The sequence below is a fragment of the Rhinopithecus roxellana genome, chromosome 1 (assembly GCF_007565055.1).
Source record: "Rhinopithecus roxellana isolate Shanxi Qingling chromosome 1, ASM756505v1, whole genome shotgun sequence".
NCBI lineage: Eukaryota > Metazoa > Chordata > Mammalia > Primates > Cercopithecidae > Rhinopithecus > Rhinopithecus roxellana.
In genome coordinates this window covers 202,553,631-202,581,006 of record NC_044549.1, presented here as the reverse complement: position 1 = coordinate 202,581,006, position 27,376 = coordinate 202,553,631, and the positions used below count along the sequence as shown (strand labels likewise).

General features: G+C 48.5%; 1 pseudogene; it reads right to left on the bottom strand.

Annotated features, from left to right (window-relative positions):
• Positions 1-941: 941 nt before the first annotated feature.
• Positions 942-27,026, bottom strand: LOC104676409 (annotated as a pseudogene).
• Positions 27,027-27,376: the final 350 nt, after the last annotated feature.

Below are 27,376 nucleotides of genomic sequence, written 5' to 3'. Positions count from 1 at the left end.
ACTGAGGTTGGGAAGGTAAAACGTTTTGCTTAGTGTGTGGGCCATAGTCAATACCCACTACACAGTAGTTATTATAAATGTATTTCCCCGTGTTTCTATTAATCAGCCTGTTTCTATTAATCAGTAGCTTATGTTGTGCACTGACCACACTCTGTGGATAAAATTGTGTTTTACATTTCTCCTTTTCCCTATTTTTTTCGGAAACAGTTTATTCTTTTGCTCACGATTATCCTAGTTAGAGATCATAGGTGTTTTTACTTCATTTTTAAAAAGACATCAATGTTTTTGTAAGCAATCCAGACGTGTGTATGCTTTACAAGCATTTAAAAATCCGCTTCAGAGCCAACACATTCAGAAGGATTTTTGCAGGGGCCAGAGGATGTCAAAGCAGCTGGAGTTTTCTCAGGGGAGCAGGGAACCCCATGTACTTTTCCTGCCAGACACAAGTTCCCTAAACCTTGGGTTTTCCTGCTATGTTTTTCTTGCTTCTAACTGGCCTGCCAGCTTTTCCAGCATCTCCTGGGTTTACCGAAAAGATCTTCAGTTGGGATGTTGAAACGCTGACCCACGTGTGTTTGCCGACAGGGAGAATCAACTCAGTGGGGAGGTGTTGGGTGCTTTTTGTGTGTTGAGCCCTGATGAGGAAACACGAGCCGAGTAGAAACAGTTTGTGCCCCAGAGGGGTTCTCAGTCTTTGGGGGACTGTGACATCATCACGGTAAGACAAGTGCTCTGTAATCACTGTGCACCAGGTGCCTTGGGAGCAGAGGAAGTGGCTCCCCATGAGGTCACGTTGCTGATGTGATGGGTAAGAACGGTGTGTGCCAGGTAGGCAAGGGGACAAAAGCACTGCACCCGAGGCGGCGGACGCCAGCCTGGCTTGTCCCAAGCACTGAAGTTGGCAAGGCCAGAGCGCATCCTTTTGTTGTTTTGGGGGTGGGTTAGAGGCGGTTCTCGTGATCCTGGCACGTGAGGCAGGCCTGGATCATGAGGCTGCTAGTGTGGAACGCTGAGTTCTTTTCGACTTTGTAGACAAAGGAAGACAGCAGGAATAGCCAGAGGGGTGGTGGGGTTGCATCTGCGTGTTTAAGCAGGATGGCTTTGCTTGAAGGTGGCTGGCGGCTCCACTGTGGCCACAAGAGGAGGAAAGACCTAGCGCGTGTCTCTCACTGCACACTGTGGACAGCAAGGTGTCCTTAATTCGAAGCAAGTTTATCTGTACAGAAACTAAATTTGGAGATTGGAGGAACCTCCAACTCCTGGAATCTTTGTCGAGAGTAAGGGTTCTTGAAGGCCAGCCCAGGGCCACTGCCGGTCTAGAGCGAAGTTTTCAGCCACCTGAGGTGAAACGATAAGAACTACAGGACTGAGCTTTCTTTAAAATGAAACAGATTCCGTTTCAAGGATGGTCTTTATTCGGATGTTTTTGTCTTCCTGAGTTTTTGGTATTGAAATGGCTGTTCTTGCGTCGTGGTGGTGACGGTGGTGGTAGACGGTGACTGTGTCCCCGTGTCCTTGGGGAGCAATGCTCTGTCCCGATGCGCCCCCGGCAATGACTGCTATTTTAGGGACCCCGAAGTCAGTCTTGAGGACCCGGGGCCAGCGTGCGTTCGCGTTGGGCAGCACCACCTATTGGCACAATGTGGCGTTGCAGGCCCTCTGGCTAAATTTCCGAGCGTGCGAGGGATGAGACTGTGCCGTCATTAACGGCCTCATAAATCAATTAAGTCCAAATCTGCTGGCCCAAGCCCACGGGTGCTTAAAGGGAAGCTCCGGGTCGCCCACCATCCGGAGCCAAACGGGGACCAGCGAGGATCTAAGGTCAGGAAAGGAGACTGGTGGGGGTCTCTGAAAAAGGCCACGCCTGCACCTGGGCCAGAAGCCTGCGGCTCTGGGCTAGCTGGAGGGAAGCTGAGGGCTGGCAGAGTGGGCAGCCACTCTCCCGCAGAAGTCCTGGCATCACACCACTCCATTTGGGAAGCCTCAGCTCCACTGTATTTTAAACAATGTTTTTATGATTGTCAGACATGCTCTTTGTTGAATGGGACCATTCAGAAAAGAGCAGTGAGAAAATTAAACACCCAGAAAGCCACTTAAAATTTTGACATATTTTCTTCCACTTTTTTTCTGTGCACATATATGTTATGTGTATTACGGTTTTGTAAAATAAGATCATCCAGCATGCAGGGTTTTCTCTTTTTTTCTTTTTCTTTTTTTTTTTGAGACGGAGTCTTGCTCTGTCGCCCAGGCTGGAGTGCAGTGGCTGGATTTCATCTCACTGCAAGCTCCACCTCCCGGGTTCCCGCCATTCTCCTGCCTCAGCCTCCCGAGTAGCTGGGACTACAGGCGCCCGCCACCTCGCCCGGCTAGTTTTTTGTATTTTTTAGTAGAGACGGGGTTTCACCATGTTAGCCAGGATGGTTTCGATCTCCTGACCTCGTGATCCGCCCGTCTCGGCCTCCCAAAGTGCTGGGATTACAGGCTTGAGCCACCGCGCCCGGCCAGGGTTTTCTTAAGCTTTATTTTTATCTTTATTTTATGTGGTTTGGTTTTGTTTGAATCAAGGTCTTTCTGTCACCCAGGATGAGTGCCTGGCATGACCATGGTTCAGGGCAGCCTGGAATTCCTGGACTCAAGCGATCTTCCCACTTAAGCCTTCCCAGCAGCTGGGGTGACTAGCATGCCTCACCACACCTGGCTAATTTTTTTTATTTTTTTATTTTTAGTAGAGACAAGGTCTCACTGTGTTGCCCAGGCTGGTCTCGAATTTCTGGACTCAAGTGATCCTCCTACCTCAGGCTCCCAAAGTGCTGGGATTATAGGCATGAGCCACTGTGCCTGGCCAGTTTCCTGTAACTTTAAATTCATCTTCTCGAAGAATATTTAAACACTGCCTAGTTTTTATTCTGTGGCTAAACTCCAGTTAATACATTTTGTTAACATTTTTTATCTTGTAACTGTTCATTTATTTAGAGACAAGCTGTCCCTCTGTCTTCCAGGCTGGAGTGCAATGGCGCCAGCTCGGCTCGCTGTACCTTGACCCCTCCAGGCTCAAAGGATCCTCCTGCCTCAGCCTCCTGAGCAGTGAGGACTACAGGCACACGCCACTATAGCCGGATAAGTTTGTTCTTTGTTTTCCTTTTTTCTGTAGAGATGAGGTCTCACTATGTTGCCCAACTCCTGAGATCAAGTGATCCGCCCACCTCGGCCTCCCCAGAGTGTTGAGATTACAGGCGTGAGCCACCGCACCCAGCTGTAACAAACTGTTTTAATAAATAGTGCTAAAAGGTTTTCCAGAAATATTTGTCTTTTTTATTAAAATAAAGTATATGTTTTGAAATTTTTCATGAAAGAAAATGTACTCTCTCTCTATATATATATATGTTTTTTTTTTTTTTTTTTGAGACAGTTTCACTCTGTCACCCAGGCTGGCATGCAGTGGCCCGATCTCAGCTCACTGCAACCTCCGCCTCCTGGGTTCAAGCAATTCTCCTGCCTCAGCCTCCCAAGTAGCTGGAATTACAGGCACCCACCACCATGCCCAGCTGACTTTTTTGTATTTTTAGTAGAGACGGGGTTTCACCGTGTTGACCAGGCTTGTGCTGAACTCCTGACCTCAGGTGATCCGTCCACCTCGGCCTCCCAGTGTGCTGGGATTATAGGCATGAGCCACCGTGCCTGACCATATATGTTTTTAAAGAAAGGACTTATGTTCTGGACATATATTTTAAAATATGTAAAATTTTTATATGTATGTTTATAGAATATATATATATATATATATATAGTGAGATGGAGTCTCACTCTGTCACTCAGGCTGGAGTGCAGTAGTGTGATCTCGGCTCACCAGAATATCTGCTCCCCGGGTTCAAGCGATCCTCCTGCCTCAGCCTTCGAGTAGCTGGGATTACAGGCACCCGCCACCACGCCCAGCTCATTTTTGTATTTTTAGTAGAGACGGGGTTTCACCATGTTGGTCAGGCTGCTCTCATGAATTCCAGACCTCAGGTGACCCATCCACCTAGGCCTCCCAAAGTGCTAGGATTACAGGCATGAGCCACCATGCCCAGAGGATTTTTATTTTATTTTATTATTTTATTTCATTATTTTATTTTATTGTTATTTATTTTGTTTTTAGAGATAGGTCTCACTATGTTGCCCAGGTTGGTCTTGAACTCTTGAGCTCAAGCAGTCCTCCCGCCGCGGCCTCCCAGAGTGCTGGGATTCCAGGCTTGAGCCACTGCGCCCGGCCAAAATGCAGTAATAGTTTTAATGGAAGACACACTGTCTGTGATGGCAAATCACTGGGACCCTAGTCCCCTGTGCTCTCCTGCCAGTATCACAGAGGGCCCTGGAGCAGTGAGCATCCCTGTACCGGGGTGGGCTCTGGAAGGACTCAGCCTGCAGGGAGCACCCCTACTCCCTTCCCTTCTTGGCCTGCCAGCCGCCCACCTCGCTCACCTGCTCTCCCTTGGAACCTCGGGGCTGATCATGGCCTTGGGAGTGAGGAGAACTGATCAGAGGAAAAGCCGTGTGAGGCCTAACCAGCGCCACAGGCTTGAGCTTCTTTCACGGGCCGGGCAGCACTGTGTTTGGGAGAGGGGCTTGGCTGCCGGAAGTCCTGGGGTTACGAGCACTCTATCTTGTCTGATAACCACAGCCTAGTCCGCAGGCAGGAAAGCTAACAGCTTCCTCTAAGGTGCATCTATTTTTCTTTGTCTCAGTTACATCCTTCCCATTTGGAGTATTCTAATTCCTTTCTCTACTAGAAGTTTTGTTGTTTTTGAGACAGGGTCTCGCTCGGTCCCCCAGGCTGGAGCACAGTGGCACAATCTGGGCTCAGTGCAACCTCCGCCTCCCGGGCTCAGGTGACTCTTCCACCTCAGCCTCCCAAGTAGCTGGGATCACAGGCACGTGCCACCATGCTCGGCTAGTTTTTTGCAGAGACGGGGTTTCACCATGTCGCTTAGTCTGGTCTGGAACTCCTTCCTGGGCTCAAGCAATCCACCTGCCTCAGCCTCCCAAAGTGCTAGGATAAAAGGCGTGACCCACCGCGCCCAGGCATTTTTTTTTTTTTAATTAAAACAATTTTTTTTTTTTTCTGGAAGCTTGAGGTCGAAAAAGGAAAAAAGAAAAATAAAATTTTGCCCCCTCATAGAAGTTTTAAAATTTCAGATAATATCATATGTCTAAGTATGTTATTCATCCATTCATCAACACATATTTCCTGCTTTCTGTTGTGTACCTGGCACTACTGGGAGCCAGCGGTATAGTGATGAGCAAAGTAGGAATAGGTTCCCAGGTATGGAGGGGCCGAACATCACAAAAGCTGTTGTTCCGACTATCAGCCCCGTGCCAGAATAAAAGAATGGCTTTTCCCTCCAGATAAAATGTTTACCTTCTTTGCCAAAAGAACATTCTCATTATGGAGCTTCTGGATAACCTCCCTCAGAGCATTTCCTGGGCAACTCCACCCAAGATGACGCCCGAAGTGTCCTACAAAAGAGAGAACAACAGAACCTGCAGCTCGTTCGGCTCCTGAATCCAATCCCTGCTGAACAGCGTGGCGCTTCTCTCCTGCTGTGTGTATGTTTTTAATGTGCTCACTTTTTTATAGACTTGTAAATACTGAGTACATGTGCCAAAATACTCTGTCACTCCCCTTTGGTTCGTTATAGAGGTAGTTCTCATTTTTCTTCTGTTATTCTTATTGCCAAAAAAAGCGAATTGTGTTAAGTCTATTACTATCGAATCATCCCCTCTCAGTGCTTAGCATTTGCTCTGGCTCGTTCCTTGAAAAAAATCACAGTTGACCATTATGCTATTTTTTTTTTTTTTTTGGATACAGAACCTCGCTCTTTGCTCAGACTGGAGTGCAGTGGTGCAATCTTGGCCCACTGTAGCCTCTGCCTCCTGGGTCGGTTCTCCTGCCTCAGCCTCCTAAATAGCTGGGATTACAGGTGCCCGCCACCATGCCAGGCTAATTTTTGTATTTTTACTAGAGACAGGGTTTCACTATGTTGGCCAGGCTGGTCTTAAACTCCTGACCTCAAGTGATTCACCCGCCTCGGCCTCCCAGAGTGCTGGGATTCCAGGCGTGAGCTGCCGCGCGGGGCCCATTCTAGCCTTTTAATCTCTCAATGGCATCAGTTTCCTCATCTTGAAATGGGTTTGAGACATTGTGAGGAATTCGATGTGTCAAAACTTCCAGCTGCGAGACCTTATTTCCTGTTCACTTTTGCTTCTTCCCTGCAGACCAAGTTGGAGGCGCGTCCTCCGTTTGCCAGACCTCCCCTCGTGCCTCTTGCTGTATGCAGAGCGTTGTGAGACAGTAAGAGAGAAACCAGCAGTCCCTTCCCGGCAGGAGCTTGCACTGGATGGGAGGGGCTCATAGATGAGGCAGTTGAGGAAATGCATTATGGTGGCAGGGCGGGGATGGGGGTGGGGGGAGGTAGGCACAGCCAGACTGAACCAGGCAGGACTGGGCAGATTTGGACATGGGTGGCCTCAGTGGCAGCAGCATCAAGGGTTCTGGGACCAAAGCCACTTAGTTCGGTGCTAGTCTCAGTGCCCTCCGCCCGCGTCCTCCAAACCTGAGGAGGCCTCGCGGCTGCCTGTGGAGGTCCATGGCCTGTGGCCCATTCTCATCTTGTGCCTCTCAGGCGAATTTTCTATTTGGGTTGTTGTATTTTTCAGTTCTAAAATTTTCATGTTTCTCTTTAATATTTCATGTATCTGCCAAGATGATGTGTCTTTTTGTTCACTTCGGTAGTTCTCGTTCTTACTTCTTGGAGCATGGTTATAACAGCTGCTTAACGTCTGTGGCATTCCAACACCTGCCTCGTCGTGGGATTGGCCTCCGTTGCTTGTCTGTCTCCTTGTGAGATGTGAGAGTTCTGTGGTTCTTCGTATGTTGAGTAGTTTTGGATTGTATCTTAGACCTTTTGAAGATGATGTTATGAGATTCTGGGTCTTGTTTAAAGCCCGCAGAGAATGTGATTTTTGTTTGTCGATGGGTTGATTTTAGCAGGTAGTTGACTTAGACTGAGACCCCAAGTTCTGCCTCCTGTGAGGGGCGGCTGCAATGTCAGTTCAGTTTTCAAGTCTTTGTATTTTGCGGTTGGGATCCGTCCCACATGTGTACCAACCAGTGACCAGTCTGGGACCGGGGTGGTAATCTGCCCACGGTTCAGTTCTCAGGGCCTTCGGTACGCAATTTACGGTCCATGCCTGTGCCGTCAAGGGATGGGCCCAGGAGCTCGAATCCAGCTTTATGGGATTCCTGCCCTGAGCCACCTCCTTCTTTTCAGTCTCGGTGACACTTTCTGGCTTTCGGGTCACCCCCCCCCCCCCACCATTCCCCCACCTTTCTGGCTCTCTGGCTTGAAGGCCTGGGCTTTAGCTTCCCTGCTACATCACACACTTCCTGAGACTGCAGCTGCCTCTGGGGCCAAAGAAAGAGAAGACGGAAAGAGAAAAAAATGCCAGTGGGAATTTCCTCTATACTTTCAGAAGCACAAATCCTCTGGTCAGAGAGAAGAGTTCTAGGTGCTTGTCCAACTGTTGTGGTGGGTTTGCTGTAAACTAGATACCCATTGACTGATGCCAACTATGGGATGCCTTGTGGGTCATCCAGAGGGCAGATGTGGGCCTGAAACTGAAAACTGTGATCACAGCCTGTAACCCCTTGCCACCTCCAAAGAGGACAGGCCTTCATTGCTTTGTTCGTGGATGTATCTCCAAGTGCCTAAAACAGTGGCTGGCACATGGTAGGCAATAGGTATTTGCTGAGCTTGGTGAACTATAATTTCTGGTAATAGGGGCTTCTGCCATTTACCCTGTATAGAGGCTCTAACCCTATGAAACTCAGTTCCCCTTTTCTAGGACAAATATTTTGCAACACCTTTACTATACTGAAATGAAATTCCGAAGATAAAATAATCTGTCCACACACCACGTTTAAACATCAGCGTACGGTCTGTTGCAGATTTGGGGTGCGCCACCCACATCACTAATCCAGGACCAAGGCCCTTCCTCCAGCTGCAGGAGTGTCAGCTGCTCACAACTGAGGCCCAAGAGAGCCACGTTTGTTCCTGGGGGGAGGGGAGCACACATCCAGTGACGGGTCGAGTCTCCACTCCAGCCTCAATTTGGGACATCTCTGAAGGCCACCCCAGGCCTGAGCCCTGAGGGACCAGCTGCATCCTCTGCTATGACTATATCACAGCTGAACTTCTCCCTCTGCCCGATCCTGCATTACCTGCCCCTCACGGGTGTTTTTGAGAGCACACCCTAATTCACTACGGGCACACAAATCTCCCTCTCGGAGTGTTTCCTGGGGAACTCCACCCAAGATGATGCCCTAAGCGTTGTATAAAAGAGAGATAAGAGGCCGGGCGCCGTGGCTGATGCCTGTCATCCCAGCACTTTGAGAGGCCGAGACGGGCACATCACTTGAGGTCAGGAGTTCGAGACCAGCCTGGCTGACATGGTGAACCCACATCTCTACTAAAAATACAAAAATTAGCTCAGTGTGATGGCGGCTGCCTGCAGTCCGAGCTACTTGGGAGACTGAGGCAGGAGAATCACTTGAACCCAGGAGGTGGAGGTTGCAGTGAGCCGAGATGGTGCCACTGCACTCCACCCTGGGTGACAGAGCGAGACTAAAAAAAAAAAAGAGAAGCGTAGTTTGTAATAAATGTGTTCTCTGCACACACACTTAGGTGTGACTACACTAGGACCTCATAGCATGAGTTTCTCAGGTCCCCCCTCAGACCAGCTGGACAGGATTCTGCACTTTGACAAGTTCCGCAGGCATTTGTGTGCACACTGGCGCGTGAGAAGCGTTTCACTAAGATGTTACACGGGTCAGATGCTTGTGCCTAAGTGGCTGCTGTTACACACACCGGCTGATGCACGGGTCACGGCCACTCATACCGCGCGTGGCAGGTGCCGCCAGTGATCGGTTTCCCACACTGGTGAACCACTGTTGGTAAAGTGCCAAACAAAACTCATTATGAAACTTTCTCAACTTACACAGTAGTTGCGTTCCTGGAAAATTCAGTTTGTCTTAAAATTGTGCGAAAAACTATTTTGTCAGGATCGGTGACATCTCCTCGTTCCGCATCACTGCCTCACGCACTGCAGGAGGCCCTGCGGCCCTGCCCTTCAGGCCAGTAGCCCCTGGCTCGGTGACAACTGAAAACACCCCCAGAGCTTCCCACACTGTCCACTAGGGGTCATCACTGTCCTCGCTGAGAGTGACTGGTCTACCAGAGAGAAGCTTGTGCTTAGATCTTGACGTGGTATTACACGAATCCTCCTGACAAGCATAAGAAGCCTTATATTCTCTCTCTTTAGCTAAGAAAACCAAGCTCAGAGAAGTTCAGCGGTTTCTCCAGGGTCACACAGCTAGTGAGCAGGGTAGCAAGCAAGATCTGGGCCCAGGTCTTCCTGTCACCAAAGCCCATGTTTGCCACGACGTGTGCTTTGCAGGTGTTTGTAGGTGATCAAGAGCTGCATGGTTACTAGGCTGTGGCCGGGTTTATTTATTTACTTTTATTTTTATTTTCGAGACGGAATCTCGCACTGTTGCCTGGGCTGGAGTGCAATGGTGCAATCCCAGCTCACTGCAACCTCTGTCTCCCAGGTTCAAGCGATTCTCCGGCCTCAGCCTCCTAAGTAGCTAGGATTACAGGCGACCGCCACCACGCCCAGCTAATTGTTTGTATATTTTAATAGACTAGTTTCACTGTGTTGCCAGGCTGGTCTCGAACTCCTGACCTCGTGATCCGCCCACTTGGCCTCCCAAAGTGCTGGGATTACAGGCATGAGCCACAGTGGCTGGCCAATTTTTAAATTTTTTTTGAGATGGAGTCTTGCTCTGTTGCCCAGGCTGAGTGCAATGGCGCGATCTCAGCTCCACTGCATCCTCCACCTCCCAAGTTCAAGCGATTCTCCTGCCTCAGCCTCCCCAGTAGCTGGGATTACAGCCGCGCACCACCACGCCTGGTTACTTTTTGTATTTTCAGTAGAGACGGGGTTTCACCGCGCTGGCCAGGCGGCTCTGGAATTCCTGACCTCAGGTGATCCGCCCCCTTGGCCTCCCAAAGTGCTGGGATTACAGGCGTGGGTGACCGCGCCCGGCGGCGGGCCACGAGCTTTAAAAAGCTCTCCACGGAGTTGTCCTGAGCTCCCAGGACTGAGAGCCCCTGAGCCTCCCTTGGAATTGACGTGAGCTTGAGCGAGGCTTTGCAGCGCGCCGGGCGTGGCAGGTGTCAGCGGAGCGGACCGCGGCTGCGCTGGGCGGGGGAGCGCGTCCTCCGCGGGCCGGGGTGGGGCCTCCCTGTCTGCGCGCGCCCCCTGCCGGCGGCACCGGCCCCGCGCGTCGGCCTGGCCGGAGCCGAGCGTGGCTGGAGGAGAAATCCACAGCCCCGAGTGCGTCCGGCTCCTCCGGAAAGCGGTCGCCGAGATGGGGATTAAACTCCCCAGGTTCTGTCAGGGGAGGTGACTGTGTGAGGGAAGTAAGGAGGGAGCCAGAGGAGCTGGGAGAGCCTTCAGACGGCCATGCAAGTCTGAACCTGCATGAAGGAATGAGGGAGGGAGCGGGGGGGCGGGGAGCGCTCCAGACCCGCCCTGTGCCTTCCTGCCCCTGCGCAGCCAGCCGCTGCCTGGAGCTGCCCCAGGAGGCCCAGCCTCAGCGCACAGCACGCTCAGGGCTTCCGGGGCTGCAGCTGGGCCTCGGAGTGATGGGAGGTGCCCTCCTCCCCGTGGCCACCTCACCAGTGTCGTGGCTGGGAGCGTGGGCTTTAGTCAAGACCACCTGGGCAAACCCCACTGCTGCCTGGGTGCAGGATCGCGAACAGCTTTCTCACCCTTCTCGAGCCTCGGTTTTCTCTTCTGTATCATAGACATCAAAGGCATTTGCCACCAAGAGTGTTCACAATGATAAGGGCTTAGCATGTGGCAGAGACGTGATAATCCTTAGCTGTTGTTACTAGCATAAGAGGCGTGTGAACCAGAGCAACTGCATCTTGAATGGGAGCTGGGTAACATGAGGCCGAAACCTACTGGGCTGAATTCCCAGATGGTCAGGCATTCTACATCACAGGATGAGACAGGAGCTTGGCACAAGATACAGGTCATAAAGACCTTGCTGATAAAACAGGTTGCAGTAAAGAAACTGGCTCAATCCCACCAAAACCAAGATGGCCACGAGAGTGACCTCTGGGCGTCCTCACTGGTACACGCCCACCAGCACCATGACAGTTGACAAATGCCATGACAACGTCAGGAAGTTCCCCTATATGGTCTAGTAGGGGAGGCATGGATAATCCACCCCTTGTTTAGCATATCATCAAGAGATAAACATAAAAATGGGCAAAGCAGCCCTCACTGCTGCATCTATGGAATAGCTATTCTTGTATTCCTCTACTTTCTTAATAAACTTGCTTTCAGGACGGGCATAGTGGCTCACGCCTGTAATCTCAGCACTTTGGCAGGCCGAGGCGGGCAGATCACGAGGTCAGGAGCTCGAGACCAGCCTGGCCAACATGGTGAAACCCCGTCTCTACTAAAAATACAAATATTAGCCGAGTGTGGTGGCGGCGCCTGTAGTCCCAACTACTCAGGAGGCTGAGACAGGAGAATGGCTTGAACCTGGGAGGCGGAGGTTGCAGTGAGCTGAGATCACGCCACTGCACTCCAGCCTGGGCGGCACAGTGACTCTGTCTCAAAATAAAAACAAACAAACAAACAAAAAACTTGCTTTCACTTTACAGACTCACTCTGAATTCTTTCTTGCGCAAGATCCAAGAACCCTCCCTTGGGGTCTAGATCGGGACCCTTTCCTTGTACCATTGGGACTCTTGAACCATTCCCATGTTATCTGAAAGAGTGTAAAGATAAGTCTATCCCGGATTGAAATCTTTCTTGTAAATCCATCAAATATTTACATGTTCAGAGCTGCCTCCCCCAGGATGGGGACACTGGGGATTCTTTCTACTGTACCCCAGCCCTTCCCTCCCTCCTCCACATCCAGGGGGTCCTGGAGGCCCTTCCATCCACCCAGGACCTTGGCTTTGTCCAATTTGCCTCTTCCTGGAGCAGGTGAGAAGACTTTAGGAGCCATGGAGGAGGGGAGAGGGTGAAAGAAAATGGCCCTCGGAAAGGCACAGCCACAAAACCAGCACACCTTTCTTTTGCCATCATTGGTGGCCTCATGACTCTGGTGCACTGTTATTCTGAGAGCATCTCTATTTCCCCTCCATTTTCATAAAGATACCCCCACCCCCAGGAAGGGTGTGGGGGCCAACTCGGTGGCCTGTAGCATTGTCCATGGATGAGCAGGAGAAACACCGGGAAGGGTGTGGCCTGGTCTGGCTTGGAGGTGGTCGAGGCGCTGTACAGGGCTGCTCCTGGGAGCAGGAGCCTGCAGAGGAGGCTCCTGCAAGGGTTTTGTGGTGGTGGGCATGGGGCGAACCGAAGGTGGGGCATCTGGGGTGGGGGTGATCAGGGAGGAAGCCCCTCCTTGGTCCCAGGGAGCAAGACGCAGGCCTGAACCTAGGCACCAAGTAGGAAGTGCCTGGGTTTGCGACAGGCTGGAAGGGAGGGAGGAGGGCAGCGCTGGCCAGCCCAGGACAGCAGGGACTGCTCTCCTCCAGGTGCATGGGCAGATCAGGCACGTCCCTGGTGGGGCCCCGCACCTGGCGCCAGCCCCAGCTAGACCCGTCAGCGGCCTGTGCCTTCTTTTCCCCCAGGACAGGCTTGGCCGTGGTCATCCCAGAGTGGCCCAGAGGCTGCCAACCCCTGGGGCAAGTCCTTGCTCTGCAGCCCGGACTCCGCCCTGTCCTCCTGGTGACCCCATCGTCTCTGCTGACCCACGTTCCGCAAGCCCAGTGACTAATGCACAAAAACCTTACCGGGGAGAGCAGAGACCAGGCCACACTCCGAAATGGAAACCAAGCCCAAAGGGGTGTGGCTGACAACCTGGGCAACCTCTTTCACTGCCCATAGGTGCCAAGAGAGGAGTGAGGCCCAGGGCAGGGGAGGAAGAGGGCGAGGGTCAGAAGTGGGCAGGCAGAGGCAGTGGACACCAGACGGATGGGGAAAGATTTCCCACTAGACAGGAAGCTCCATGAGGACAGAGAGCAGGTTCATCTCCCGTACCCACAGCCTGGCAAGTAGCAGGCACATCGTAAGCACTCATGGGCCGCCGCGCCCGGCCCCCTTGTCTGATATTGGTGATCTTGGTGGGGACAATTATACTTGTCCAGTGGGAAGATGTTTTGATCTAAAACTGCTTAAGGATTTTTGTGCCACTCTCCATCATTAGATTCTGCAGTTTAGTTGCAGCCTAGCCTGGGAGGTCTAGTCCCACAGCCTCATTGGTGAGGCAGAGTCACCGACTGGCTATTTTTCCAGCCTCAGCAGACATCTCTATAACCAGTGTCACATCTTTGCTAATTTTACTGAAAGATGCAACAAAATCCCTGCAAACAAATTGTGATGTGAGTTGCCTTCAGCTTCTAATACGAGTCCTCCTTCGAAAACACACACCAGCCCCCGGCATGGGACTTTGCTGGTCACTTCATATTCCACTGGAGGCCACTACCAAGGTTTGCAGGAAGCCCGTGGGTCTTGAAGAGCTACACTGAAAGGTTAGTCAGCGCCAGAGACCTACCGCCTCAGAAGACTGATCACTTTTCTCATTTCTTGAGGAGTGGTTGGTAACATAGGCAAAGTCAATCCCATAGCTGGCTAGGGAAGGGAAGGGAAGACAATTTCTGTCCTAGTTACATTTGCCAAAGCAAAACAAAATAACAAAGCAAAACTGTTCTCCACTGTCCACAGCTTCCATAATCGATCTGCTGGGTCCCCTGCCCTGGGCCCTGCTCCCTCACAGGCCAGGGTGTCTGCAGGAGGGCCTTCATTCTAGATTGAGATCCAGTGCTCTCCTCTGGCCCAGGACTACTATTTCCTTTTTTTTTTTTTTTTTTTTAGGTAAAACATTTTTATTCTTATTTAACCATGCTACATATATACATACAATATCAATATGTACAACTTGAGCAAATACAATTTATACATAAAGTACAATGAAAGCATGGCTTTTGAAATTGATGCAACTGACTTATTACTCACTTTGTGATTTTGGCCACTAGACAGTGTTGCAGTAATACTACTGAAGTTATTAATTATTTAAATTAGTTAGATTACAGCATAAGTTTAAGGGCACTAGAAAATCTATGTTTTTCCAGCCTGGGCAACATGGTAAAAACCCATCTCTACAAAAAATACCAAAATTGGCCTGATGTGGTGGTGTGTGCCTGTAGTCCCAGCTGCTTGGGGGACTGAGGCAGGAGGATTGCTTGAACCTCAGGAGGTTGAAGCTGCAGTGAGCAGGGATCGCACCACTGCACTCCAGCCTGGATGACAAAGTGAGAGAAAGAGAGAAAGAGAGAAAGAGAGAGAGAGAGAGAGAGAAAGAGAGAGAGAGAAAGAAAGAGAGAGAAAGGAAAAGAAAGAGAGAGAGAAAGAAAGAGAAAGAGAGACACAGAAAGAGGGAGGGAAGGAGGGAGGGAGGAAGGAAAGAAGGAGAGAGAAGAAAGAAAGAAAAGAAAGAAAGAGGAAAGAAGGAAGAAAGAAAAAGAAGAAAGAAAAGAAAGAAAGAAAGGAAGAAAGAAAGAAAGAAAGAAAGAAAGAAAGAAAGAAAGAAAGAAAGAAAGAAAGAAAGAAAGAACCTATGTTTTCTTCCATTCTTCTAGGTTTTTTGTTTTTGTTTTTGTTGAGATGGAGTTTCGCTCTTGTTGCCCAGGCTGGAGTGCAGTGGCGCGATTTTGGCTCACTGCAGCCTCTGCCTCCCGGGTTCAAGTGATTCTCCTGTCTCAGCCTCCCGAGTAGCTGGGATTATAGGCCCCCACCACCACGCCCGGCTAATTTTGTAATTGTAGTAGAGACGGGGTTTTGTCATGTTGGTCAGGCTGGTCTTGAACTCCTGACCTCAGGTGATCCACCCACCTCGGCCTCCCAAAGTGCTGGGATGACAGGCATGAGCCACTGCGCCTGGCCTCTCCTAGTATTTTTAAGAACAAAGAATAATTAGAAAGAAAACAAATGTGTACGTTAGGAAATTGAGCAGACACTGGCTTAATGGTAAACTCTACCCATTCCTTAATTCACAGCCCTGTAGGAAAGAGAACTTTCCTTCAGGTTAGAGTGAAGGGGAAAGATATTAAAAACAGACTAAAAAGAAACAGAAGCAAAGCAAAAAAAAAAAAAAAAAAAAGTCCAAACCAGAATCATGGTTTTCAGAATATGTTACAGATGAAGTAGCGCCACCCACTACCACGATGTCACCTTAAATTTTTGCTGCCAAAAAATTCCCCTTTCTCCAGAAAGTAAATGAAATAGCACATGGAGCGGATTCCATTCATGCGGCACGTATGTGATGCAACCTCCTCGCCTTATGACATTTCTACTTTACAATAATCTAAACACAAACAGAATACGATTATATTTTAACACCCTAACTATTGGTATATGTAATATAAGGGTTCTTAAAGAACATACTATAAACCAGTAACTCTACCAAGGCTCGTTTTAATAAGTAAATATTACCTTTTAAATTAAAGGGAAAAGAGAATACCCATTCAAAAACCTGTTCCTGTACCTGGGCCACTCATTCAGAAACCTGTTTCTATACGTGAGCCCCTCATTTTAGATCCTGTTCCTATACATGCGCCCCTCAAATTTACTTCAAATAATGAGCAAGTGCGTTCCTCTCTACCCTTTCATGACATCAACACTGAAGTTACAAAACATTTCATTCGTGGACGAAGAATAGTCATTGTGAGGAAACCACAGAACTGCTGCGACTGCAACTGAAGACGTAGCTCAAACACCAGTGTCCCTTCTTACGGCCATTCAGGCCTGGCTTGACTATCAAAGTTTGGTATTTCAAAAGGTGGACATTTAATGTCCATCTGGCATCACTGATTTTAACATAATGCTTTAAAAATATACTGCTATAGTGACCCTGCTTTAAGAACTTCTTCATTCTTCTTCATTGACTTCTTATGCTTCTTATAAATTGACTTTTTTTTTTTTTTTTTTTTTTTGAGACAGAGTCTCCCTCTGTCACCCAGGCTAGAGTGCAGTGGCATGATCTCGGCTCACTGCAACCTCCACCTCCCAGGTTCACGCCATTCCCCTGCCTCAGCCTCCCAAGTAGCTGGGATAACAGGCACTCGCCACTATGCCCAGCTAGTTTTTTGTATTTTTTTTTTTTTTTTTTTTTTAGCAGAGATGGGGTTTCACCATGCTGGCCAGGCTGGTCTCAAACTCCTGACCTTGTGATTTGCTGCCTCAGACTCCCAAAGTGCTGGGATTACAGGCGTGAGCCACTACACCCAGCCTAGATTGACTTTTTATTTTGACTTTTTATAGACTTCTTTTTGTTATTGTGGTAGGATGGGATAGAAAAAATATGTAACATACTGGCTTAAATTTCCACAATGTGCCCTGCGAACATGGCGCAGCAAGTGGTGTGGAGCCTGCAGGCTGTGCCCGCCGAGGCCCTGGCAGCTGGAGGTGGGCACTGTCTGGACACTGCACACAGGACCCGCTCTGCTCTCCATGCGTAAATTCACAGAGAAACATGAATGGCTAATGACAGAACGTGGTGTCGGAACAGGGGATCAGCAGTTCTGCACAGGCAGCATTGAGAGACGTTGTTTACTGTAGTCTGCCTGAAGTTGGGGCAACTTTGAACAAACAGGATGAGTTTGGTGCTTTGGAAAGTGTGAAGGCTGCTGATGGACTCTCTTATCTTTTACCAGGAGAAGTAACTGAAATTAATGAAGCTCTTGCAGAAAAACCAGGACTTGTCAACAAATCTTGTTATGAAGACGGTTGGCTGATCAAGATGGCACCAACTAACTCTTCAGAACTAGATGAACTTAGGAGTGAAGAAGCGCATGAGAAATACGTACAATCTATTGAGGGGTGAAAATTAAATAAACTAGTATGAAATAACACAACCCAGCAGGGTTGTCTTAAATTAGTGGTGGATAGAGGACTTAGAATAGCAACTTTTAGCATTACCGACAGGAAAAAGAAACTATTCTTAACACTGCCAATGAAGGAGAACGCCTTCAACTTTCTAATGATTATAGAGAAACCTAATACACGTCTTTCTCACAATACCCTGTGATTTTTACACTAGGCTCTAGTATTCAGAATTCATGGTATTATCCATGGTAAAAACTGGTTATAAAAATTACATAATTCAAAGATAACCTTGTTATTCTTAAGCCTTATATTATATTGTAACTCGCATATATCCATACCTGGATTTGGGCTGAAATACCCAATGATCGTTCCGTTGGAAACAGCTGGGAGTGAAGACGTTTTTGTGGCTTGTACAGGGTCAGATGAAGAACAACGCTATCTTAATTTTGCAATACGCTGCATTTGCTGCTGCTACTTTTATACAGTGAAGCAACAGTTTTGTAGCAAAATAATACAATACTTCTTCGCTAAAAAATTTTCATAATGTTTTAAAGCTTAATTCAAAAGTTACCCCTTTCCTATTAACTGAATTGTTAAAGGATAGAAACATGAACTTTGTTTTGTTTTGTGTTTAGTTTAAGTTCTGGGATACATGTGCAGGACATGCAGGTTTGTTGCACAGGTATCCATGTGCCAGGGTGGTTTGCTGCACCCATCAACCTGTCATGTAGGTTTTAAGCCCCACATGCATTAGGTGTTTGTCCTAATGCTGTCCCTCCCCTTGCCCCCCACCCACCGACAGGCCTTGGTGTGTGCTGTTCCCCTCCCTGTGTCCATGTGTTCTCATTGTTCAACTCCCACTTGTGAGTGAGAACATGCGGTGTTTGGTTTTCTGTTCCTGTGTTAGAGAAACATGAAGTTTTAAAAAGAAACATTGATTTTTTTTTTCTACTGGCAAATTAAGATTTCTGTAGAGTAATTACTAACAGAGTTAAATGTGCATCATCCAAGACATTTTACAGTTACCAAAATATTCTGCTGGTACAAAGTTTTTACAAGACACACGTTCACCTCAAGTCCACGCAGTACCTAACAATGCCCCCACAGAGTTAAGTTACAAGCTTCTAACTATCTCACACACCACAGAGAAAATGTTGCCAGTGAAATGCAATTCTAATTACCTAGAAAATGCTCCCTACACACAGAACTTCACTTATGGAATGCACTTTAAATTTATGGATACCTTTTTACCACCACCTCACAGTGTTCCATCTTCACTCGCCCCCTCTATACACAGCTTTTTGTGATTTAAACTAGAATTTAACCAAAAGTATTGAAATAATATTAATTTAATAAATATTGGCCAGGTGCCCTGGCTCATACCTGTAATCCCAGCACTTTAGGAGGCCGAGGAGGGTGGATCACTTGAGCTCAGGGGGTTCGAGACCAGCCTAGGCAACATGGTGAAACTCCATCTCTACCAAAAATACAAAAATTAACCAGGCGTGGTGGCGCACGTCTGTGGTCCCAGCTACTCGAGAGGCTGAAGTGGGAGGGTTGCTGGAGCCTGGGAAGTTGAGGCTGCAATAAGCCGTGGTCGTACCACTGCATTCCAGCCTAGGTGACAGAGCAAGACAGGGTCTCAAAAATAACTGATTAAATAAATACATTAAATAAATACTAACTTATGACGTCTCAAACCATTTACAGCCAATGTGTTTCAGGGCTGATTACATAATTTAAAACCCACAAAACATACAGTAAGTGATTTAGGAGTAGCACAACTTTCAAAAAAGTGTGAAATTTTGTAAGCGGCCAAGAGGACAGACAATTCCGTCTATTACAACTTACTTTACTATGAAATGAAATGGGGTTTCCCCGTGTTGTCCAGGCTGGTCTCGAACTCCTGAGTTCAGGCGATCCGCCCACCTCGGCCTCCTAAAGTGCTGGGATCACAGGCGTGAGCCACCGTGTCTGGCCTGATCTGCTACTTTCTATGTGCAAAATAGGACATAGTTTTTGTTTTCTATTTTGAAACTCTAGTTATCTAAATATACAGTAGCTGGGTAAACAGCTAATAGACACACATCTAAACTGATGTATGGCACAGATGCAACTCTGTAGTCTGAACTGCGGCCCAGCAATGGAAGAGTAGTATTCGGACAATTGGAACAATCACCAGTTGTACCATTTCAATATGTCATATTAGTATATAGAGACTAATAGCTGTTAGGCAAATTATTATTTCCAGTCTTACTCCGTGACTTACAGCTTCCATGAATTAAAATGATAGAGAAGTCTTCACTGTTGCAGTTAAAGATTTGGTCCAGGCGTGAGAATATCACTGATTTTTATTGTGACTTTAAGTCTGTAACACGAACATAAAGAGTCAACTGTAGTTTCAGGCTCCGCAGAACGCTTTCTCCTCTCAGTCCTCGGCCTTGCTTTCCCGTTTGAATCTTGCGACCTTTCCCAGTTTCATCAAAGACAGATGTAGACACCCCTAAGCCTGGGCGAGATACACGGGAGAAAGGCCCACTTCAAAGGGACCTTTCTCCTTTTTATCAGGTACTGGGTTTGCCTCCTCGTGTTATTTCCTGTGTGGGCAACACGTTTTAGCTGCCATTCTCCTATGTCTTTATTCCAATGAACACAGTTTTCTATCACTTCCTGATAATCCCAAGGTCTAATGTTATCCATAACAGGCATCGGGAGTCGAAGCTCCCGGCTGAGCTGCCAAATGTTCTTCAGGAGGCCTTTAATTTCTTTCTGATGCTCTCGTTGGACATCAGCCATTTCTGTTTGCAGCCATCAGAATAGTCCCAATTTTCTTTTCTTTTTTTTCTTTTTCTTTTCTTTTCTTTTCTTTTTTTTTTTTTTTTGAGATAGATTCTTGCCCTGTCACCAGGCTGGAGTGCAGTGGTGTGATCTTGGCTCACTGCAAGCTCTGACTCCCTGGTTCAAGCAATTCTGCCTCAGCCTCTGGAGTAGCTGGGATTACAGGCGTGCATCATCATGCTCAGCTAATTTTGTTTTTTTTAGTAGAGACAGGGTTTCCCCACGTTGGCCAGGATGATCTCCATCTCCTGACCTCAGTGATCCGCCCGCCTCGGCCTCCCAAAGCGCCGGGATGACAGGCGTGGGCCCCGCGCCCGGCCTCACTTTCTTTAATGTCTTGGTCTTTCCCTCTGGTTCCTCTTGCAAACTGGTTATTTTTCTTCCATTTCCAAGCGTTCTTACCTTTTCTCCTCAAGTTCTCCGCCAAGTCGCTCTGCTCTCTTCCTCCCTTCTTCCAGTTCCGTGTTAGATTCTTCGAGAAGTTTCTCTTGTTCCTGGGCTTTGGCCCACAAATCACCACCACCACCAATTACTTCTTCTCCAGGGCAGAGAATTTTTCTGGCGAAGATGCCTGTTTCTCTAATTTCGCTGCAGCCTTGTATCTTCTTCCACGTCAAGCTTTGTTTCCAGTGCTTTCCTCTCTGCATCCACTTCGCCGCGTTTCAGCCTTCTTCTCTCGGGAGACTTTATTTTTCCCCTTTCTTTTTTTTCCTTTTCTCTTCATCTTCTCCAACCTCACCCTCTTCATTGTCATCCCCTCTGACCCGCTGACATCAGAGCCTGATGTTTCTTACCCTTCTCTGCATTTTCATCCCCATCTGACCCCCTGACATCAGAGCCTGATGTTTCTTACCCTTCTCTGAGCTGCTTTTTCAGGTCTACTGTTTCTTTCTGAAATTGATGAAGCGAAGCATCCTTCAGATCTTCATTAATTCTGGCTTTATTTTTAACGTATGTTTTTTCTGAGACAGAGTCTTGCTGGGTTGCCCAGGCTGGAGTGCAGTGGCACGATCTCAGCTCACTCCAACGTCAGCCTCCTGGGTTCTAAGCAAACCTCCTGCCTCAGCCTCCCGAGTAGCTGGGATTACGGGCGTGCGCCACCACTACTGGCTAATTTTGTATTTTTAGCAGACACAGGGTTTCGCCGTGTTGGCCAGGATGGTCTCCAGCTCCTGACCTCATGTGATCCACTCCCCTCGGCCTCCCAGAGCGCTGGGATTACAGGCGTGAGCCACCGTGCCCGGCCCCATGGAATGATTTTTAAACTACTGAACTATAAAATGATTTTTTAAAATTTATTGATCGGCATCGTGACCGCCTCCCGTGCCAGGCAGATCGCCTTGCTCGGGTGCCCGCCAGTGGTGCCGGGTGCGTGGAAAGGCTTGCCAGAGACGCCTGCATAGGCGCATCCTTGGTTTTTCTGCCTGTTTCCCACCAGCTGGTTGTTGTTGTTGTTGTTGTTGTGTCTGTTTTTTTTGAGACGGGGTCTGGCTCTGTTCCCCAGGCTGGAGTGCAGTGCCGCGATCTTCGCTCATTGTAACCTTGAACTCCTGGGCTCAAGCAGCCTTCCCCGGGTCAGCCTCCAAACCCACTACCTTTTTGGTTGGTTGGTTGTTTTTTGTTGAGACGGAGTCTCGCTGTGTCGCCCGGGCTGGAGTGCGGTGGCCGGATCTCAGCTCACTGCAAGCTCCGCCTCCCGGGCTCACGCCATTCTCCTGCCTCAGCCTCCCGAGTAGCTGGGACTACAGGCGCCGCCACCTCGCCCGGCTAGTTTTTTGTTCTTTTAGTAGAGACGGGGTTTCACCGTGTGAGCCAGGATGGTCTCGATCTCCTGACCTCGTGATCCGCCCGCCTCGGCCTCCCAAAGTGCTGGGATTACAGGCGTGAGCCACCGTGCCCGGCCTGTTTTTAACATTTTAAAAGGAGAGGATACAGAAAAACAACAGGCCAGGTGCAGTGGCGGCGCCTGTGGGCCCAGCTACTGGAGAGGCTGAGGCGGGAGAATCGCTTGAACCAGGGAGGTGGAGGTTGCAGTGAGCTGAGATCGCGCCATGCACTCCAGCCTGGGCGACAGAAGCAAAACTCCCTCTCAAAAAGAAAAAGGAAGAAATTATAGGAAAGGGAAAATATTTGCAACTAATCTGACAAAAGTGTCCCTATCAGTATCAGTATTTAATGAAAACACTCACCTAGATTGATAAGAAAAGTACTAAGATCCTAACTGGATGGACTTGTATAGACATTCACTATGAGAATACACACACGCACACATGCACACACACGCACACACACAAATGCACGCACACAGGCATGCACACACGCACAGGCTCACACACACGCACAGATGCGTGCACACACTCGCACACGCTCACACATGCACACACGCACGCACAGGCGCACACACGCATGAGCACATATGCACACACTCGCACACTCACGAACATGCACATGAACACACGCACATGCATACACACCAACATGCACGTGCACATGCTCACACACACAAGCACACGCACACACACGCACACACGTGCACACGCACGCATACGCACACGCAGGCATGCACACACACGCACAAATGCACATGAACACCCACACATCACTCACACATGCACACGCACGCACACGCACACACGCCGACACGCACGTGCACACGCTCACACATGCATGCACATGCACACACAGGCACACACGTGCACACACGTGCACACACACATGCACATACGCATACACACATGCACACAGACATGCACACACACACAGACGTGCACAGGCACATACATGCACCCACACCCACACCCACGCACATGGATGCAGACGCACACGCACACACACACATGCACACGCTCACGCACACGTGCACATACGCACACACGTACACACATGCACATAGGAAAAATCGCCATTTAACTCTCTAGACAATTCACTATGAGAATACACACACACACACACGAGAAATAGCTATTTAACTCTCAAAAGTGGTAAAAAAGTACATTAAAATACATGGATTTTTTTTTTTTTTTGAGACAGTCTTGCTCTTGCCACCAAGGCTGGCGTGTGATGGCTCGATCTCAGCTCCCTGCAACCTCTGCCTCCAGGTCCAAGCTATTCTCCTGCCTCAGTCTCCTGAGTAGCTGGGATTACAGGCGCCCACCACCACACTCAGCTAATATTTTTAGTAGCGATGGAGTTTCACCATGTTGGCCAAGTTAGTCTTGAACTCCTGACCTCAAGTGATCTGCCCACCTTGGCCTCCCAAAGTGCTGAGATTACAGGCTTGAGCCACTGTGCCTGGCACCATGGAATGATTTTTAAACTATGAACTATAAAATGATTTTTAAAAATACTTCCCAGTGCTTGCAAAGAATTGGTGAAAGTGGCACTTTCATACATTTCTAGGTGCAGTTTTTTTTGTTTTTTTTTTTTGAGACAGGGTCTCACTCTGTCACCCAGGCTGGAGTGCAGTGGCGCCATCATGGCTCATGTCAACCTCCACCTCCTGGGCTCAAGCCTCCTGAGTAGCTGGGACTACAGACACCTGCCACGATATCCAACTAATTTTTTTGTAGAGACGGGGTTTCACCATGTTGCCCCAGGCTGGTCTCGAACACCTGGGCTCAAGCAATCTGCCCACCTCTGCCTCCCAAAAGGGTAGGATTACAGGTGTGAGTCACTGCGCCCAGTTGAGGTGCAAAATTTTTGAAAAGTAATTTGGTAATGTGTGTTAAGAGCCACCAGGGATTTCTATACATTGATGCAGTAATACCACTTCTGGGAATCTATCCTAAGGAAATACCAAAAGAGAGGGAAAAGTTGTAGGCATAGTTTCCATGGCAACTATGTATAATAGTGAAACAAGCAAACCAAACAAAACAATATATCTAAATATTCAACAATAAGGGAACAGTTGGCGGGGTGCAGTGGCTCATGCTTGTAATCCCAGCACTTTGAGAGGCTGAGGTGGGTGGATCCCCTGAGGTTGAGGGTTCGAGACCAGCCTAACCAACATGGAGAAACCCCGTCTCTACCAAAAAGGTACAAAATTTGCTGGGCATGGTGGCACGTGCCTGTAATCCCAGCTACTCAGGAGGCTGAGGCAGGAGAATCACTTGAACCCAGGAGCTGGAGGTCGCAGTGATCCGAGATTGCGCCACCATACTCCAGCCTGGGCAACAAGAGTAAAACTCTGTCTCAATAATAATAATAATAATAATAATAATAATAATAATAATAATGGAAAAGTTTGTTAAATTATGGTATAACTACTTGATGAAGCTCTTCCCTTAAAATTATAGACACAGTAATATTAAACATGCTTAATACAGTAAATAAAACAACAGACTACAAAATTGTATCTACAGTGTGGTCTCAGCTATGTTAAAGTATATATGTAGATGAGAAAATTAGGAGCAAAAAGTTATTGTTTACCTGTGGAGGAGTGTTATACGTGATTTTCTAATATACGTGATTTTATTTTATTATTTATTTATTTATGTATTTTTTGAGAGGGAGTCGTGCTCTGTCGCCCAGGCTGGAGTGCAGTGGTGTGATCTCGGTTCACTGCAACCTCTGCCTCCCAGGTTCAAGCAATTCTCCTGCCTCAGCCTCCGGAGTAGCTGGGATTACAGGCACAAGCCACCATGTCCAGCTAATTTTTGTATTTTTTGGTAGAGACGGGGTTTCGTCATGTTGGCCAGGCTGGTTTCGAACTCCTGACCTCAAGTGATCCACCCCCCTCAGCCTCCCAAAGTGCTCAAATTATGGGCGTGAGCCACTGCACCTAGCCCTAATATATATAATTTAATTATAAATAATTAAAATAAATATATAAAAATATATCTTATATTAAATATATAAATATATAAATTTAATTATAAATTAAATATAATTAATATATGTGATTTTCTAATGTCAGATTTTAAAAAACATTTGTATATTGCTTTTTTTTTTTTAAGTAAGAAAGGGAAGAATGGAGAAAGAGCGCGTGCATGTGTCTCCCGGCGGCAGGTATTTTGGACACTCCCCACCCCTGCCCCACGCCGGCGCTCAGCCTCAGCCCTGCAATCCTGCATACAAAGGGTGGGATCTGGGCACCACCTCCTCCCCAGAACGAAAGGAGCAGGCAGGGGAAGCAGCTCCCGACAGGGAGGGCAGATGAGGGCAGAGGAGGGGACAGTGTGTCCTGGCCCTTCCGTCCACCGCTGGGTTCCTCCTCCACGTATTCCGGTCCTTCCACCCTTCAACATCCACTCACATCCGAGGATCTGATTGGCCAGCGTCGCTCCTGCTCATACCCTCCAGATGGGAACCCAACAAGGCAGGGAGCCAGGGTTAGGCCCAGAAACCTGCCTAGAACGTCAGCATCCCGCCAACCAGCTGTGGTGACCAACAATCCACCCAGGGCTGGCCGGGGCCACCTGGAGGCCCGGGTCTCTCCGGCTGAAAGGCGAGGGGGAGGAGGGAGACTCCTGGATGTTTGCTTCATCTCCGTCTGCCAGAAACCCCTTTCCTTTCTTGGCCTGGTTAATTTCTACCGTCTTGAAAGATTCCACGGAGGGGCCACCTCCTGCATGAAGCCTGCCTCCCTCCGGGGCTGGCTCCGGCTGGGGACACCGGGAGGACAGAGACAGGCTGCAGCTTAGCAAACATGAGCTGATGGAAAAGAAAATGACTTGTTTGTGACTTCTTTGGTCTCACTTCTCCCTGGGCCCCGAATCCTCTGCACCACCCAGGCTGTCTTTCAAAGAACAGCTCCTCTTTCTGTGCATCTGTTGAAATCAAGAAATAAAAATAAAGAACAGCTTCCTCAGCCCACTCACGGAGTGTGGGGAGGGGAAGCACTGTGCCGCTGGATGAAATACTCAGCATTTGTGGTTTGAAGCCACTCAGTTTTGGAGTCATTTGTGAGGCAGCAGCAGATGACTGATAGACCCTCCTCCTTTCACGGGTGTTCTCTCAATCCATCTTTTCATTCACTTCTAATCCTGTCATGCCTTCAGCTTGTCAGACTGAAAAAACAGAGGTGTAAACATAATAGTCAAAACAACCAGTTCTTACTGAACACCTACCTGTGGGACACACTTCTAATCACGTCGCATTTTAGTTAATCCTGCAACCATCCTGCGAGAGACTCCTACGGTTCCCATTTTACAGACGGGGAAACACGCACAGATGCTAACTCATTTGAATGTGGAGAGAGAAGTCAGAATGGCAGAAACAGCTGTGGTTACTGCCAGGGTTCTTGTTCTGGCTCTGCCGTGTGGCTTTGGACAAGTCATTTCACGCCTCCAGACCTCAGTTTATTTTTATTTATTATTTTTATTTTTAGTTATTATTATTATTTTTTGAGACAGAGTCTTACTCTGTCACCCAGGCTGGAGTGCAACGGCGATCTCAGCTCACTGCAACCTCCGTCTCCTGGATTCAAGTGATTCTCTTGCCTCAGCCTCCCCAGTAGCTGGCATTACAGGCACTTGCCACCACACCTGGCTAATTTTTGTATGTTTAGTAGAGACGGGGTTTCACCATGTTGGCCAGGCTGGTCTCGAACTCCTGATCTCAGGCAATCTGCCTGCCTCAGCTTCCCAAAGTGCTGGGATTACAGGCATGAGCCAGTGTGCCTGGCCCAGACCTGAGTTTCTTCATGTTTCTAAAGCAGCATACATAACTACACACTACATCACTGGACCCTGAGGTCCCTTTTATGATGGTAACAAGGATAACAATAAGGTATCACTAGGATTCTGAGAGTCAGACTAGTAAAACCTACATAGACCAACAGACCAGATCACACACACAGATCCATACATACTGTGTGTGTATGTGGACAAACATACAGCACACAACACATGTGCCAACTGGAGTCATTCTTTCCATGGGGCCTAGAAATAAGAATGGACCAAGCCCATTCCACCTCCCTCATCAAATACAAAGTTCTCCCGAGACCCCGAGAATCCTTCGCTGGGGGTGACGCTCTCCTGCCACCTCTGGCTCCCATGTCCTGCCTGTGGCTTCTTGGGCTCCGCATCTCACAAGGCATTTCTGCTTCGTCCTCTGTCCCTGCATCCATCCCGGTGTGGGACATGGTGTTTCTCTTTGATTTCTGCCCCCATGCCCCATCTCCGCGAGGCACCCGCCTGCTGGAGAGCCCTGACTGCCATCTTCAGGCCGCTGGCCATGCTGCGTGGCCAGCTGCTGCCTGTCGCGACGAGGTGGGCAGTCTCTCCCCCAACCCCACCCCTGCTGCCTCCCACCACAGCCTCCCCCTCCTGCTGCTGCCTAGATTACTGGATACAATACAGGACCTTCAACCACGCTGAATTTCACATAAATGACAAATCTTCTTTAGAATAAGCGTTCCCAAATCTTGTATGTGATTATAATACTTAAAACAATCATCTACTGTTTAGATGAAAGTAAAATTTAACTGGATATTCTCTATTTTTACTGGCTAGATCTGGCTTCGTCTTCCTTTCCAAGGCTGTCCTCAACCCTCCCTCCCAGATCACCCCTGAGCCTGCAGGTTTTG